The 16,960-nt window shown below is 48.3% G+C and overlaps 2 protein-coding genes and 1 long non-coding RNA gene across 3 annotated transcripts in view; all 3 read right to left on the reverse strand.

Annotated features, from left to right (window-relative positions):
* The window catches only part of LOC140588728 (uncharacterized), a 462,332-nt gene that overhangs the window by 350,058 nt on the left and 95,314 nt on the right, over positions 1-16,960 (reverse strand). The window lies entirely within an intron of this gene.
* The window catches only part of LOC140588729 (NLR family CARD domain-containing protein 3-like), a 300,771-nt gene that overhangs the window by 51,528 nt on the left and 232,283 nt on the right, over positions 1-16,960 (reverse strand). The window lies entirely within an intron of this gene.
* LOC140588750 (uncharacterized) lies at positions 7,427-10,034 on the reverse strand. Its single transcript, XR_011989931.1, has 3 exons — positions 8,998-10,034; positions 8,704-8,827; positions 7,427-8,432 (listed from the first exon to the last, which is right to left on the reverse strand). It is a non-coding gene; the product is annotated as an uncharacterized lncRNA (long non-coding RNA).

The raw sequence follows: 16,960 nt of genomic DNA on the forward strand, positions 1-16,960 counted from the left end.
GCTACATCTGACCATCGACAAGCTAATAAGCAAACCGCTTCTGTCTCTCACTCCCAGAAAACACTGCGGTCAAGCTATCCGTGCTTCGCCGAAATACGGTCAAATCATCCACGCTTAAAATGTGTGGTGCGCGCATAGACATGTCATTACGGTATCAGCCGTACATTACAGTTTAGGAAAATAATAGATTGCAAGCGATCGCGCATAGGAAAATGGTGAGTACTCGTATGTACAAAGTACAGGATATACTTAAATGCAATTAATGTCTTACTTTCCCATAATGTTTGAACAAGTCATGTAGCATCTGAAAAGGACCGTTCAAGGCTATTTCCTAAACAAATCTGGTCAGATTTAATATACCACTTACAGTAAAAGAATGCACTTTGAAATCCATATAATTTTATGTTATGAGCCAGGTTTGACAGCTCATTTCTCAGGATTATCCCATAAGATACAAACATAACTGGTATACTCTGAAAGGCAAGGGCCTAGGCTATATCTCCACCAAATTTGGTCAAGTTTTACTTTACCATTTTAAAGAAAATCCACTTTGAAATCCATGGTTTTACAGTATATGCGTTGGCATATATGAGCCAGGTTTGACAGGTCATTTCTCAGGATTTTCCCATAAGGTACAAAAACCTACACCATCAGTACCTTTTCCAAAAAACACTGAGCTGATTAATTTCCATTTTGTTTAGTTTTTTTATTTGTGAGAGTGGGAGGAGCTTCCTGCTTCTCAGGCTGCAGTAGGTGTGGTTTTGGACTGAGAAGAGCAGACTGCGCAAACAGTGGATCTGCAGTGTATGAACAAAATAGTACATTAAAAAGAAATACAAAAAGAAATCATGAATGCTGTAAGATGTTGCCAATGAATTAAAACATATAAATGATACGCTGTGTGATACTGAAGTTGTAACGCTGTTCCATTTAGCGGAAAATTTGGTGGCTCAGCGTCAGGTTCATCTTGCCTAAGCTCTTCAGATACCGGCAAGCCACGATTTTGTGTCAGATTATGCAACACGCTACATGTGTGTAGAATGCGACACACTTTTTGCGGACTGCATGTATAGCAGCACCCCATCGGTCTTGTCCAGGCAGCGCCAGTAGCCTTTAAGCTGCCCTACAGTGCGCTCCACCACTGCTGAGCCCGAGAATGGGGGGCAGCATTATAACGCCGCTCCTCTTCATTCTATGGGTTTGCGAGCGGCGTGAGAAGCCACGACTTCAGTGGGTACCCACTGTCCCCTAAGGAGTGAAATGGTTAAATCAAACAAAGCTTACAGTATTGGGCCAAATTATAAAATGGGAAAAATCTTCTTACCGAGCAGCCAGCCATCACGTACCACCCCATTTTCAACTTTGTTTCCAATACTACTGGTAAATGGACTGCATTTATATAGCGCTTTTCTACTCTTACGAGTACTCAAAGAGCTTTACAGTTAACTACTGTTTCTGAGAATGAACGAATCATGGGTTGAACCAGGCCATCTAGCCACAACATTAATGAGATGCATGTTCGAATCGCACATAATTTGTACATTAATAGAGTGAAAGTGCTTTCTATGTACTTAAGCAAATTCGTTCTCTGAAGGTGCCTTTATAGCAATGTGCGTGCAGTTCAATGGCTCCGATCATACTGGGAAAACTGGACATCGCTGCAAATTGTGCTTTAATGTTTGCCTGTTCAACCACAGTGTAAGGAAATGTTATATGTCTGGGTGACAAGCGGATTATGCCGTCCCATACAGCTGGCATGGTGCGACTTAATTGGTGTTGACTGAGAAATACCCGATCGTTCCGCAAGTTCTCGTTGAAAAGCACCTGTGGCTAAGAACCTGCGAGTGGACAGAACTTGTAAAGGAACAGGTAGCCAATAGTGCAATTCACATTTTCAAGTTGAGCCAGGCCATCTACCCAGAACATCAATGAGATGCATGTTCGAATCACACATAATTTGTACATTAATAGAGTGAAAGCGCTTTCTATTTACATAAGCAAATTCATTCTCTGAAGGTGCCTTTATAGCAATGTGCATGCAGTCGATGGCTCCGATTACATTGGGAAAACAGGACATCGCTGCAAATTGCGCTTTAATGTTTGCCTGTTCAACCACAGTGTAAGGAAATGTTATATATCTGGGTGACAAGTGGATTATGCCGTCCCATACAGCTGGCATGGCGCGACTCAGTGCTGACTGAGAAATACCCGATCGTTCCGCAAGTTCTCATTGAAAGTCACCTGTGGCTAAGAACCCGCGAGTGGACAGAACTTGAAAGAGGTCAAAGAAGCAGTGATGGCAGCAAGATCAGGCTCCGCCCCTGGCCCCAGCGGAGTCCCGTACAGGGTCTACAAGCAGTGTCCAAGACTTCTTGTGCGACTCTGGAAGATTATAAAGGTGATCTGGCAGAGAGGAAGGGTTGCTGCTCAGTGGAGGTCCGCAGAGGGAGTCTGGATTCCGAAAGAAGAGGATACAAGTAAGATCGAGCAGTTTTGCATCATCTCGCTGCTCAGTGTTGAAGGGAAGATCTTCTTCAAGATCGTGTCCCAACGACTAACTGATTTCCTCTTGAGGAATGGTTACGTAGACACCTCAGTACAGAAGGGGGGCGTCCCAGGAGTACCTGGATGCCTAGAGCACACCGGGGTGGTGATTGATCCGCGAGGCAAGGGAGAGCAGAGGAGATTTGGCAGCACTCTGGCTGGACCTAACCAATGCCTATGGATCCATTCCACATAAGCTTGTTGAAACATTGCTGGCAAGACATCATGTGCCAGAGACCATCTGAAACCTCATTCTGGACTATTACAACAACTGGAGAAGGGTATAATAACCGGCTGCACTATCTCGGTGCCACTCTTCTCCCTAGCATTGAACATGATTGTGAAGTCAGCTCAGGTGGAGTGTAGAGGCCCCATGTCAAGATCTGGCACTCGGCAGCCCCCCATTAGAGCATTTATGGATGATCTTACAGTGACGGCAACCTCCATTCCTGGGTGCAGATGGCTCCTCCAGGGGCTCGAACGACTCATCTCCTGGGCAAGGATGAGCTTTAAGCCTGCCAAGTCCAGGTCTCTGGTCCTGAAGAAAGGCAGAGTGGTTGATCGGTTTTGCTTTTCCATAGGAGGAACACCAATTCCATCGGTGACTGAAAAACGTGTCAAGAGCCTGGACAAGGTTTTCAACAGCTCCTTGAGGGATTCAGACACACTCCAGCAAACCAAGAGGGACTCGGCATCTTGGCTCACAGCAATAGACAAGTCGGGGCTCCCAGGAAAATTCAAAGCTTGGATGTACCAACATGGAGTCTGTAGCTACACGGGTCCAGTAAGCCAATTTGAACTGATCAGCTCGGCCACCTTAAGGCCTCTTGAAGCATGATCTGCTGAATTTTGATCAGTGTCAATATAATACCATTGGGTTGGGTCAGTGGTTTCTCTGATTCTTTGGACTCGATTTGCAACAAAAACGTGAAATCTGCAGGCATCATTATTAATGTATCCTAAAACGACCTGGGAATCTGTCCAGAAATACTCTTGGTCAATTTTAAGCTCCAGCTCTTCCTTAAGTATACTGCTGCATACTGAGGAGACCACAGCAGCTGTTAACTCCAGTCTTGGTATAGTTACAACCTTTGTGGGTGCAACCCTTGCTTTAGCTATGACTAAGGAACAATGCACCTTGTCGTCACTCAGCACTCTAATATATGTACACTGACCATACCCATGACTACTTGCATCTGAAAAGTGATGCAGTTCAATTCTTTGAACTTTCCCTAAACATTGAGGAGCAAGGCATCTTGGGATCTGGAGTTTTTCTAGATTCTTTAAATCGCTAAGCCAATTATCCCATCGTGGGTGTAATTCTCCAGGCAGCGGGTCATCCCATCCTATACCCTTCAGGCACATTTCTTGTAGAATTTTCTTACCCAGCAGAAGGAAGGGAGCAAGGAAGCCTAATGGGTCAAACACTGATGCTATAGTTGAGAGGATTACTCGCCGTGTTGCTGATTTCTCATCCAGGTTAACCTTAAAGGAGAAGTTGTCGCTGTTTGCACTCCACCTTACCCCCAACACATTCTGCACTGCAAGTTCATCATGACTGATATCCACATCCTGAACTTCACTAGCTCTTTCACTTTCTGGAATCGACTCTAGGACTTCCCTGCTGTTGGAGATAAACTTGTGAAGGTGTAATCTTCCCTTTGCACACAACCCTTGCACCTCTCTTACTAGATTAATGGCCGTGTCCACAGATTCTAAACTGATGAGACCATCGTCAACGTAGAAATTCCTTCTGATAAAGCTGGCCGCCGCAGGATACTCCCCTTCATTTTGGCTTGCGAGATACTTCATTCCATAGTTTGCACAGCCAGGAGAGGATGCTGCGCCAAAAAGGTGGACTTTCATGCGATATTCCTTTGGCCTTGAATTTGTATCGCCATTTTCCCACCACAGAAAGCACAAGTAATCACGGTCTTCTTGATTTACATGGAATCTGTGGAACATTTTCTCTATGTCACAAATAATAGCAATTGGGTGTTTGCGAAACCTGCAAAGTACCCCTATTAGTCCATTTGTAAGATCAGGACCAGTTAATAAATGATCATTTAAGGCTGTGCCACCATACTTAGCAGAACAGTCAAACACCACTCTAATCTTTTCTGGTTTCCTTGGGTGATAGACACCATGATGTGGGATATACCACACATTTCCTGGCTTGGGATGATCTTTAGCTCCCTCTGCATCACCTTCCTTGAGGACGCCTTCCATAAACCTTAGATAGTCATCCTTGAATTTGGGATTTTTGTCAAGTTTTCCTTTGAGATGTCTCAGTCGTACCAGAGCTAGCCTCTTATTTTCTGGTAGTTCAGGGCATGTCTTAAAGGGGAGGGGCATTTCCAGGTGTCCATCTGCATTTTGGTGTATTTTTCCATTCAGCAGTTGCGTGAACTGTATGTCATCTTGTGATATGCTCCTTTCTCCAAGATTAGTGTCTCTGAAGTCTGACTCAAGTGCTCTGATGATGGTGGCTGGTGTTAATGGTGGTAGTTCCTTGACTAACACATGATGGCACAACCCTGTCACTTCTGTTGACTTTGCCACCTGTGCTGAACTGCCAACAATGCTCCAACCCAAGTCAGTTTTGATGGCATATGGCTCTGCTTCACCTCCTATGATGACTTGTCGTGGTACTAATGCTCTGGAGCAGTCGTAGCCAATCAACAGTCCGGCCTTACAATCCATCAGCTCTGGTATTTCCTGTGCTATTTTGCTCAGATGTTTCCACCCCTTGGCGGTCTCAGGAGTAGGAATGTGGGAACAGTCAAGTGGGATGAAATCTCTGGTATAGGCGAGCGGCAGGTTGATGGCACAAATAGATCTGCTCCTGCACTCCCTTGAGGTGTGTCCTCGCCTAAGACACCCAAAGCATAAGTTATTGTCAAATATGAACTTTCTTTTGTCGTCCACAGGCTGGCATTAGTAAACTGAGTGACCTTCTCCACAGCACATGCATATGACTGATTTTGAAGAAGATGAAAATAAAGGGTTTGCTTTCTTAAATGAATCCAAATCCACTGAGCTACTCTCCTCGGCACTGTATGTTTTGCCTGAGGCTTTCACGCTTGTGATATATGCATTTGCCTTTGGACGCTTCATGTCTCTGGATTGCCTGTCTTCAGTATTCTTTAAGGCATGAAAGGATGTTACCGGATTGCATGCTATTTCTGCTTCTTGTGCCACAAAATCTGTAAACTCTTTGAAATTAGGATATTCCTCTGTCTGTTGTAATTGCTTTGTGACATGACGATTCCATCGAGAGGTTACCCAATCAGGGAGTTTGTGGAGTAATCTCTGATTCTCTTCACAATCATTTAACACCTGTAGTCCCTTAATGTGTGGCATAGCATTGCTGCAGGCTGTCAGAAAATCACTAAATTGTCTCAGTTTAACTGACTCCCTTGAGCTAATCTTCGGCCAGTTGTTCAGCCTTTCTCTAAAAGCACGCTGAATTACAAAGGGGTGACCATACCGAGCATCTAAAGCCTTCAAAGCTTGGTCATAGGTTTCATCATCATTTCGATAGAAGCTTTCTTCCAGTACAGATTGTGCTTCGCCACTGATGTATCTCTGTAGGTAGAATAACCTGTCAGCTGAATTTGTGCATTGCCGTTCAATCAATGCCTTGAAGCTTGTGCTCCACTCTAAGAACTTAAGGGGGTCACCTGAGAAGACTGAGGGCTCAGGTGAAGGAAGTCTGGTAAGTACCATTGTGTCATGCAGGGCTTGTATTAAAGATGCTTCATTGTTAGTATTGTTTGTTTGCTCACCTTTAATTTCTTTGCAAGCCGATGGAGGGAAGTTAACTACCTCAAGTGCTATTCTATCTTCATCACTGGCTTCAGCAGAGTCTGCTTCAGAGTAAGCTTTGAGCTTTGCAGCTATTACATGAAGATCTTGCTGACCTTCCAGTCTTTTCAGTTCTTGCCTCTGTGCAGCAATAGCTTCCTCCATCTCCATTTCAGCTCGTTTTGCAGCCAATTGTGCAGCACACTCTGCTCTTTTTGCTGCAATGCTTTGCTGCTCTGATAAACAGCTAGAGCGATGGCTGAGGACTGTAGATCTGTGGACTTCAGACCCAAATATTGACTGGGCATACTCTCTGTCGAGCACCATATGAAGTATTGCATTTTCTGCCTTAGCATCGAACTCGTCTAGCCCCACTTCACTCATACATACCTTCATTAGCCCCAATAAATCTGCTGTTACTGCTGTGCAGGAATCCATCTTCCTTCTGATTTCAGTAGAAGTTGTCGACTGAGATCGTATGTTTTCATAAACATTTTTCACTTAGGTCTCCAGCCCTTCAACAGCATCCATCATGTCACCTGTCTTGATCAGAACACTCATCCTTAAGTTTGGTACGTGTAGCTTTCACTTGTTCCTTCCAGCTTTCATATAGTTTAATGAATTTGCTCTCCTTCTGAGAGGTCTCTTGTTGCTTAAACTCTGACATTTTGGATGTTAACTTTCTATCTCTGGAGGACTTCCTAATATTGACTCTTGAGATAGTTGGCGAAAGCTCCCTTGAAGTTGTTTCAATTTCTTTTGGTGATTCAACTTGCAGTTTTTGGGGGGAACGAACACTGTACATGTTTTAGAAAATTTACTTTAGCTATTATCAAATTATTCCTATATACATAACCCTTTGCAATATATAATGGTCAGTACAATGCAAGTCTTAACATATAATAACAGCTTACTTAAATAAACCCGTTGTTGCACTACCTATAAAGTAGCTTTCAAAAAAAACTAATAAACATTCAAACCAATATTAAAGAAGGGGCATTGATTACACTATAGTAATAGATCATAGATCAGTTACCCTTTAAACCCAGTTACCTTTATCAATAACAAACGGAAAGACAATTATTTTTTTATTTTTTTTACACTGTACTAATGTCCATAACCTTGCAGATGTAGTACAGACAAACCTGACGCCGTCTGCAGAGTCGCACTCTTATGCCTGAAGACCTCAAATGAGAAGCCAGTCACTGCACTCCGATGAGAAATCGCTGTCTTCACCCGTACACCGAATCTAGCGATCCCGCTTTCTTCTCCGCCGTCATCCGGCTACACACTGATGAACGTGGTCCGTTCTCTCTTATTCCGAACATGCGCCGCTCCTTTTGGAACTCTTAGCCATGTTGGCGGTACGTTTTCACTGTAGCTATTTACATCACAGTCCATACAAGTCTCTTCCTTAGCACCCCCGTCACAAACACGCAAGCTCGTCCAAAATACATCACACTCACAATTAACCGAAACAAAGATACATCGTACATATAAATACACACTTAATTATAATCACATACAACACAAAAAAAATTAACAATTACCGTGTGCGCCTCTTGGACCACATGCAGAGTTAAATCCCTTTCAGCACTGTGCAACTACCTCTTCCCCAGTGCCACCGCACCAAAAACCATGCCAAACGTCAGTCATGTGACCCATTACGCTTTGCGTCAATTTACATAGAATTTTTAATTATTCAATAAACATATTTTAAATAAATTTTAAAGATCACAACAAATTTAGGTATCTCAATTTATAACAAAAATGAACTTTCAGAACACACTGTCATTGGGACAGTTACAGAGTCCTTCAAAGGCTCCTTTGGCCCCTGCTTGTCTACGAGGTTCCTTTGTCAACTGTGGAGACGCTGGAAAGAACCATCAGCCAGTTTCTACGGAGGTGGCTTGGGCTCCCTCGGTCCCTTAGCAGCATTGCCCTCTATGGGCATTCCACCATGTTGCAGCTCCCTATCAGCGGCTTGTCAGAGGAGTTCAAGGTCACGTGTGCCAGGGAGGTGATGATGTGCCGCGAATCCTCTGATGCCAAAGTCGCTGCGGTGGGAATCCTGGTAAAAACTGTAAGGAAGTGGAAGGCACAGGAAGCTGTTAATAGAGCAGAGGCATGGCTACAGCACAGCATCCTGGTCGGCAACGTGGCAGTGGGTCGGGCAGGAATTGGCAGCTTTCCCAAACCCCGCTACGATAAAGTCGGAGGAAGGGAAAAACGTCAAATGGTGCAGGATGAGATATGAGCAGAGGTGGAGGAAGACCGCCGGACGAAGATGGTCGGCATGTACCAGCAAGGCGCCTGGACAAGGTGGGAGCACGCTGAACGGCGTAAAATTACCTGGCCAGAGCTCTGGAGATCCGAACCTCAGCGTATCAAGTTTCTCATCCAATCCGTGTGCGATGTTCTTCCAAGTTCAACCAACCTGCATCGCTGGGGCTTAGCAGATACTCCGGCATGCCAGCTGTGTCAGAAAAGAGGCACCTTGGAACACATCCTCAGTTGCTGTCCAAAGGCTTTGGGGGAGGGGAGGTATCGCTGGTGTCATGACCAGGTTCTCAGGGCCCTGGCAGACACAGTCAGCATGGCGATTACCAGCAACAAGTACTAGCACACCCCCAAACAGCCCATCACCTTCGTCAGAGCGGGAGAGAAGGCACAGCAGCAGCCAAGTTCTTCCAGAGGGCTTCTCAGTACTGCATGTGATTGGAAGCTCCAAGTCGACCTGGGAAGACAGCTTAAGTTCCCAGAGCACATCTCAGCCACTTCACTCTGCCCAGACATGGTGTTAACATCAGAATCAACAAAAGCAAGTGGTTCTGGTAGAACTTACTGTCCCCTGGGAAGACCGGATTGAGGAGGCTAATGAGCACAAGAGGGCCAAACACGGTGAGCTGGTGATGGAATGTAGGAGCAAAGGCTGGAAAGCCCACGGCGAACCAGTGGAGGTGGGGTACCGGGGTTTTGCTGGCCAATCATTACATCATACTCTCAAACTTCTTGGAGTAAAAGGTCAGCTGTGCAAAAGAGCTATCAAGAACATCACAGAGGCTGCAGAGAAAGCCTCAAGATGGCTGTGGATCCGGAGGGGGGATCCGTGGAGTAGTAGGCCACTTGGACACAAGTCGGGGGCTGATTACCCCTGACTGGGTCACCCGGGCGAGGGTGTTTCATGATCAAAGACCCGAAATACCCCATGACCTTGGGTTCATCACTGATGATGTGTCCAAGGAACACCAAGAGGTGTATTCCAGAGCTAGGTAAAGGAACAGGTATATAGCACAATTCCTCATCGTCTGCCTTTGTAATGCTGGCCCCAGTTCAGCACACAGCTCCAAAAGGATTGCTCTGGGAAATCTCAATCGACTTAGAAGCCAGTCATCATCATGGGCCAGGAAATCACTATGATCCCTGAATACACGCTCTCTTCTAATTCTTCCATAAGCTATGTCTTCCAATAACGCAAGAGTTGCCATGGTAGTTGTAATAGTTTGGTCATTTTCTGCACCATTTTTTTTGTTTCATCCATCCATCCATCCAAAATGATTAAAAATCAGGTGCCGTACATTTGTGAACAACATACAATTAATGTCGGTGTATTGGATAAAGTCAGCATTATGATTGTGAGTTTAAAAAGGGAAACCACAGTAGCAATGACTTGCCACTAGGTGCCGCCCTTTTACAAAACCGAGCAGAAACGTGCGTACGCCATGTCTGGAGCTGCCGTGAGAATGTGCGTAGCGGTACGCCAAGTCTCGACGTGAGCATGGAAACGGATGTACGCAACATTTATACATGAGGCCCCAGGTCTGCACGACTGTCCAATAGCTTCTTCCCCCAAGCAGTCCGGCTCCTGACCAGCAAGCTGCCCCCCCCCACACTTGACTCTTTACTGCACACCCTGTGCCGCACTACGTAACACTTTATATTTATTCATTTCCATCCCGTTATGGCTGCTATCATGTGAATATGTCTACTAGGGGTGGGTATTGGCAAGGACCTCACGATACGATACGTATACATGGGTCACGATACGATTATATCACGATATATTGTGATGCTATACATATGGCGATATATTGCAATATTCTACAGTTCACTGAAAATGTAAAAATAGAGCTGAAATGCAAGTTGCTGTGTACGATCTGGGTGGTCTTAATGAATCACATTACATTAATAATTCAGCCAAAACAACATAACTCAATTGAATTTTAACTTGATTGTCTTTGCATTTTAACACAGTGAACTAGTGGACACCAAAAAGTTAAGATAAAGTGCATAAGATTGAAAATAGGATATTAAAGTGACCAGTCAGTTATCTAAGGCTGCTGTGGTGCTCGTAGAGGACTGAGCTGAAATGTAAACATATAAAGAATAAGGTGCATATGCACACAGACACTCCTTATCCTCAGTGAACAGACTGATGTAGGAGGAAAAACACTGTGCATATTAACTGTTGTTATAAAGAAAATAAAACAGACATTCAGTATGATGTTAATAAACTGTAAACATACTGTAAACCAACTCAAATGTTATTTGCATGTGTCCACTATACTTTAAAAATGAACATGGATACAAAAAACAACATGGATACAATGGTAGACCTACATCAACTTCTGATTTTTGTTAAGGAATAGAATTTCAAAAATGATATCTTGTATCTTGTAATTTTTGTTAAGGAATAGAATTTGATGAGGATGGTCTGGCGTGAGTGCACTCCTCTGAGCTGTAATAATATCCCCTGCGGGAGAGAAAACTCACTCAGAGGAGACACGAGTCCCTGGGTTACTCAGGTATCTCTCTGCAATGTGTGACAAGAGAGGATACTGGCTTTGATGCGCTTTCCACCAGTGCAGTGGACTGACACTGAGAGACAGGGGAGCTTCCTCTCTGTATCTTGCCATCTCCTCCTTTGCCTGGTCCTCTGCAGTTTTCAATTTCTTTCCTGATCCTGTAGCAGAGTAGGACAACACGATAAATCAGTATCAGTAATGTCACAATAAAATGTCATTCTAAATACATTATTTGTTTACAGCATCAGGCATTGAGTGACTTTGTCCGACACCCTATCATCACAGGCTGCTAGTGAATTGCAATTTTTTAAAGCAGACTTAACACGTTTTTCAGAAATGTTTATGATGAAACATTATGGAAATTCTTTTTTCCTTTGACCATTAATGCAAGTCAAGCAAGTCAGCTAGAGAGCAAGAATGCCGAAAAAAATAAAACTCCAGATGATTCCATTCTGAGCTTAAGAAGCTTCTGATAGGTTAATTGATTCCATTTGAGTTAATTGGTGGCACACCTGTGGATGCATTTAAAGGAACACCTCAAACACAGAGCCTCTTTCTTTGACATCATGGGAAAATCAAGAGAAATCAACCAAGACATCAGGAAAGGAACTGTGGACCTCCACAAGTGTGGCTCATCCTTAGGTGCAATTTCCAGATGCCTGAAGGTCCCACGTTCATCCATTCAGACAATAATACGCAAGTATAAAAAACATGGGAATGTACAACCGTCATACCGCTCAGGAAGGAGACGGATTCTGAGTCTCAGAGAGGAATATTTTTTGGTGTGAAATGTGCGAATCAACCCCAGGACAACAGCAAAAGACCCTGTGAAGATGCTGGCTGAAACTAGTAAGACAGTGTGATTATCCACAGTGATACGAGTCCTGTACGGACATGAGCTGAAAGGTCACTCTGGGAGGAGAAGCCATTGCTTCAAAACCACCATAAAAAAGCCAGACTACAGTATACAACTGCACATGGGGACAAAACTCTTAATTTCTGGAGTCATGTCCTGCGGTCTGACGAAAAAAAATTGAACTGTTCGGCCATAATGATAAGCGTTATATTTGGAGGAAAACGGAGGAAGCTTTGAAGCCTCAGAACACCATCCTAACTGTGAGGTATGGGGGTGGGAGTATAATGTGGGGCTGCTTTGCTGCAGAAGGGACTGGTGCACTTCACAAAATAGATGGTGTCATGAGAAAAGAAAATTATGTGGATGTATTGAAGCAACATCTGAAGACATCAGCCAGGAAGTTGAAACTTGGGTGCAAATGGGTCTAACAAATGGACAATGACCCCAAGCACACCTCCAAATTAGTGACAAAGTGGCTTAAGGACAACAAAGTCAAGGTATTGGAGTGGCCGTCACAAAGCCCTGATCTCAGTCCCATAGAACATTTGTGGGCGGCAGTGAAAAGGCGAGTGCGAGCAAGAAGGCCTACAAACCTGACCCAGTTACACCAGTTCTATGGGCCAAAATTCCAGCAGACTATTGTAGAAAGCTTGTGGAAAGATACTCAAAACATCTGGCCCAAGTGAAAATTCTACCAAATACTAAGGAAGTGTGTGTAAATTTTTTAGTGATGAACGTAATAAAATAAAAAACATCCATAAAATTCCCTCTCTTTATTCTGACTGTCACGCTGGGGTTCAGGCGAGCCGGGAAGCAGGCAAGCAGAGCCGTGAATAAGGATAAACAGGGTTTAATGGGAACAGCAGGTACGCACATCGAAACAATACAATGACGGATCTCCGGGATAGTGGGAGACACGGACTAATACACAGGACAGGGTGGAAATGACTAGACATAGGTGGAAACAATCAAGCAGAAACAGGAGGTAACGAGGTGGGCGTGGCACACATCGGGAGCGGACGGAGCGGGGCGTGACATAACCCCCCCCCAAAGGCGCGCACACCGGGCGCGCCCGAGAGGAGGCGACGGACAGGACCGGGGAACAGGACCTGGAAGACAAGAAAACCATCAACGGGACCAGGGAAACAGGACAGAGACACAGAACAGGAACAAAGACGAGAAAAACGAGAAGACCTGACAGAGAACAGGGAAGGCAGACAGACAGACCAAGAAGGGAGACACAGAAGGGGAGAAAGGCGGGACAAAAGGGCCAGGAGTGAACGGAGGAGACAGAGAGGGACGAGGAACAAAGGCAGGGGGAACAGACGGGAACGGAGGAGGAAGAAGGGGAGCCCGAGGGAGCCCAGGCGGGCGACGGGCAGCGGCCGGAGGGGCCGCAGGGGAGAGGGAGGAGGGAGCAGGAGGGGACCACTCAGGGGCCAAGGGAACGGGACGAGGGAGTGACGGAGGGGACACGGAGGGAGCAGAAGGGAACCCCAGTGAAGGCAGGCAGGAGGGGGAAGCCGCGGCAGGCGGAGGTGCAGCCGAAGCCGGCGAAGGCGCCGTCCGACGCTCAGCCGGAGCAGGGGGGCCCGGAGGCGACCGACATGGAGCCGGAGGCGGGACCGAGGACCGGCACCGAGGAACCAGGGGGGGATCCGGAGGCGACCGCCGATCCCGAGCCGGAGGAACCGCAGGCAGCCACCGAGCCACAGCCAGGGGCCGAACGGGCGAGCCAGGGGGCAGGGAGGGCGGGACCCGGACCCGACGCCTATGTCCCCTTCCCTTACGGGACACCGACAGGCGGGGTCCAGCGGGCAGAGCGGCGGCCGCAGGCGGGGCCGCGGGCAGAGCGGCGGCCTCAGGCGGGGCCGCGGGCAGAGCGGCGGCCTCAGGCGGGGCCGCGGGCAGAGCGGCGGCCTCAGGCGGGGCCGCGGGCAGAGCGGCGGCCTCAGGCGGGGCCGCGGGCAGAGCGGCGGCCTCAGGCGGGGCCGCAGGCGTGGCCGGCTGGACAGGCGAGCAGGGCTGGGCCGGCTGGACAGGCGAGCAGGGCTGGGCCGGCTGGACAGGCGAGCAGGGCTGGGCCGGCTGGACAGGCGAGCAGGGCTGGGCCGGCTGGACAGGCGAGCAGGGCTGGGCCGGCGAGTAGGGCTGGCCGGACAGGACAGGCGAGACGGGCAGGACCGGCGAGCAGGGCTGGCCAGACAGGACAGGCGAGACGGGCAGGACAAGAGCCGGCAGGGTAGGCGAGACGGGTAGTTCAGGTGCCGGCAGGACGGGCGCCGCCGTCACGCGGCCAGCAGGGGGCGCCGCAGCGGGCGCCGCCATCACGCGGCCAGCAGGGGGCGCCGCAGCGGGCGCCGCCATCACGCGGCCAGCAGGGGGCGCCGCAGCGGGCGCCGCCATCACGCGGCCAGCAGGGGGCGCCGCCGTGGCCACCGCGGGCAGTGCCGCAGGCAGGACAAGCAGGACAGGCGGGACAGGCAAAGCGGCGGAAGCTGCAGCAGGCGGTGCCGCGGGCAGAGCGGCGGCAGCTGCAGCAGGCAGGACAAGCGGGTCAAGCAGGACAGGCGATGCCGCGGGCAGAGCGGCGGCATCAGCAGCAGGCGGTGCCGCGGGCAGAGCGGCGGCATCCTCAGCAGGCGGTGCCGCGGGCAGATCGGCGGCGGCATCAGCAGCAGGCGGTGCCGCGGGCAGAGCGGCGGCAGCTGCAGCAGGCAGGGCAAGCAGGACAGGCGGGTCAGGCGGTGCCGCTGGCGAAGCGGCAGAAGCTGCAGCAGGCGGTGCCGCTGGCAGATCGGCGGCGGCATCAGCAGCAGGCGGTGCCGCGGGCAGATCGGCGGCGGTAGCAGGCAGCGCAGCCGCGGGCAGATCGGCGGCGGCAGCAGGCAGCGCAGCCGCGGGCAGATCGGCGGCGGCAGCAGGCAGCGCAGCCGCGGGCAGATCGGCGGCGGCAGCAGGCAGCGCAGCCGCAGGCAAAGCGGCGGCATCAGCAGCAGGCGGTGCCGCGGGCAGATCGGCGGCGGTAGCAGGCAGCGCAGCCGCGGGCAGATCGGCGGCGGCAGCAGGCAGCGCAGCCGCGGGCAGATCGGCGGCGGCAGCAGGCAGCGCAGCCGCAGGCAAATCCGGATCAGCCAGGTCCGGAGCAGGCAGGAGAGGAGCCGAGCGCTTCGGCGCTGCCCCTTTAAGGGCTTTGGAGACCCGGGGAATAAAGTCTCTTATGGCGCGAATGCCGCCGTGCCCTAGACGCTCCGGCCGATAGATATAGGCCTCCAACGGAGGCGGCTGCTCCGTGTGGAAGCCCGCCAGGCAGGTAGCGGTGGTGTCATCCCAGGCAAGCGGGGAGCTCACTTGCCAATCGCCTGATTCCCCGGCGGGGAGCAGAGAGCAAGCTCCCAGGAAGAGCATAGGTGCTTCTTCCCACTGTCCTCTGCTCCGCTTCTCCCGGTGGCTTTTTAGGCGCTCGTTCAGGCGACGCAGGCATTTCCGTGCCCGCTGGAGCGGGTACTGCTGTCCGGGCGGGCGTTCCTTCATGAGGAGGTCCGCGCCCCGGGTGGCCAGTTCCAGGGCTGTAGGGTCCTCCAGGACCTCGGGCTGGGTTCGCCAATACACAAAATCCTGCAGCAGACCGAGCCGAACGTGCTCGGTCTGCTGCTTTGTGCTTTCAGAGAGATCCGTCATTCTGTCACGCTGGGGTTCAGGCGAGCCGGGAAGCAGGCAAGCAGAGCCGTGAATAAGGATAAACAGGGTTTAATGGGAACAGCAGGTACGCACATCGAAACAATACAATGACGGATCTCCGGGATAGTGGGAGACACGGACTAATATACACAGGACAGGGTGGAAATGACTAGACATAGGTGGAAACAATCAAGCAGAAACAGGAGGTAACGAGGTGGGCGTGGCACACATCGGGAGCGGACGGAGCGGGGCGTGACACTGACATTTAACAAATGCAGAAAAATATGTTAATATTTATTGATCTATAACAGAAAAAGTTTACTCTGATTTAATGTTTGACAATAAAGAAAAAAAAGTTTTTATGTTTTTTCTGAAGTGTATGTAAATATCTGGTTGCAACTGTATATATAATGTACATTCAGATACATAAACCACAACAAGATACATAAACCACAACAACACACAAGACAGATGAGGGTGAGAGGGGTAATAATTTACACTATATATATATGTAGATTTAGAGTTAACCACTGCACCATATATATGTGTGTGTGTGTGTGTGTGTGTGTGTGTGTGTGTGTGTACTGTAAATTATTACCCCTTTCACCCTCATTGTGATCTGTCTTGTGTGTTGTTGTGGTTTATGTTGCACTTACGGTCATGGAGAATGATATTTCGTCTCACTCTATACTTGTTGTATATTGTTGAGATTACAGTGAAGCTCTACTTTCTTACTGTGTACAAATAATTCATTTTTAGATTGATCTGTCCAAAGCACATTGTTCCAAAAGTCCTGGTCTTGCCTTAATATTTTTTAACTCTTTTCCATGTAAACTGAACTTGTGGAGTCTTTTTTCTGATGGTGTTGTGGTTTTTCCTTCTCCGCCAAATCAGAAGTAAGAAGCCACTGGTGTAGATCCAAATTCAGTCTTTATTGCAACAATGAAGTTACAACCAAGGCCGGACACTTACAAGTGTGTCCAATACTGTTTTACACCAATCTTTATACATTTTCTCATTGTGTAACAATATCTCGCCACTTAAGCATCATCATTCCCTCAGACAATCACCATCGTTGTTTTCTCCCTTAATCCACACCCCTATATGATAAGTTTGTCAATCATCTCTTTTACTGTTTGGTGTCTCGGCTGAACATAATGGTGGCCTGACCATCTCTACTCAGTATTTTTAAAATATCCAGCCGTGAACTTTTGGTGAACTCAGGCGAATCCCTTCCTTCAGTAGCAAACCTTGGCAGCTTCTGCTT

The sequence above is a fragment of the Paramormyrops kingsleyae genome, chromosome 4 (genome assembly GCF_048594095.1).
Source record: "Paramormyrops kingsleyae isolate MSU_618 chromosome 4, PKINGS_0.4, whole genome shotgun sequence".
In the NCBI taxonomy this organism is placed as follows: domain Eukaryota; kingdom Metazoa; phylum Chordata; class Actinopteri; order Osteoglossiformes; family Mormyridae; genus Paramormyrops; species Paramormyrops kingsleyae.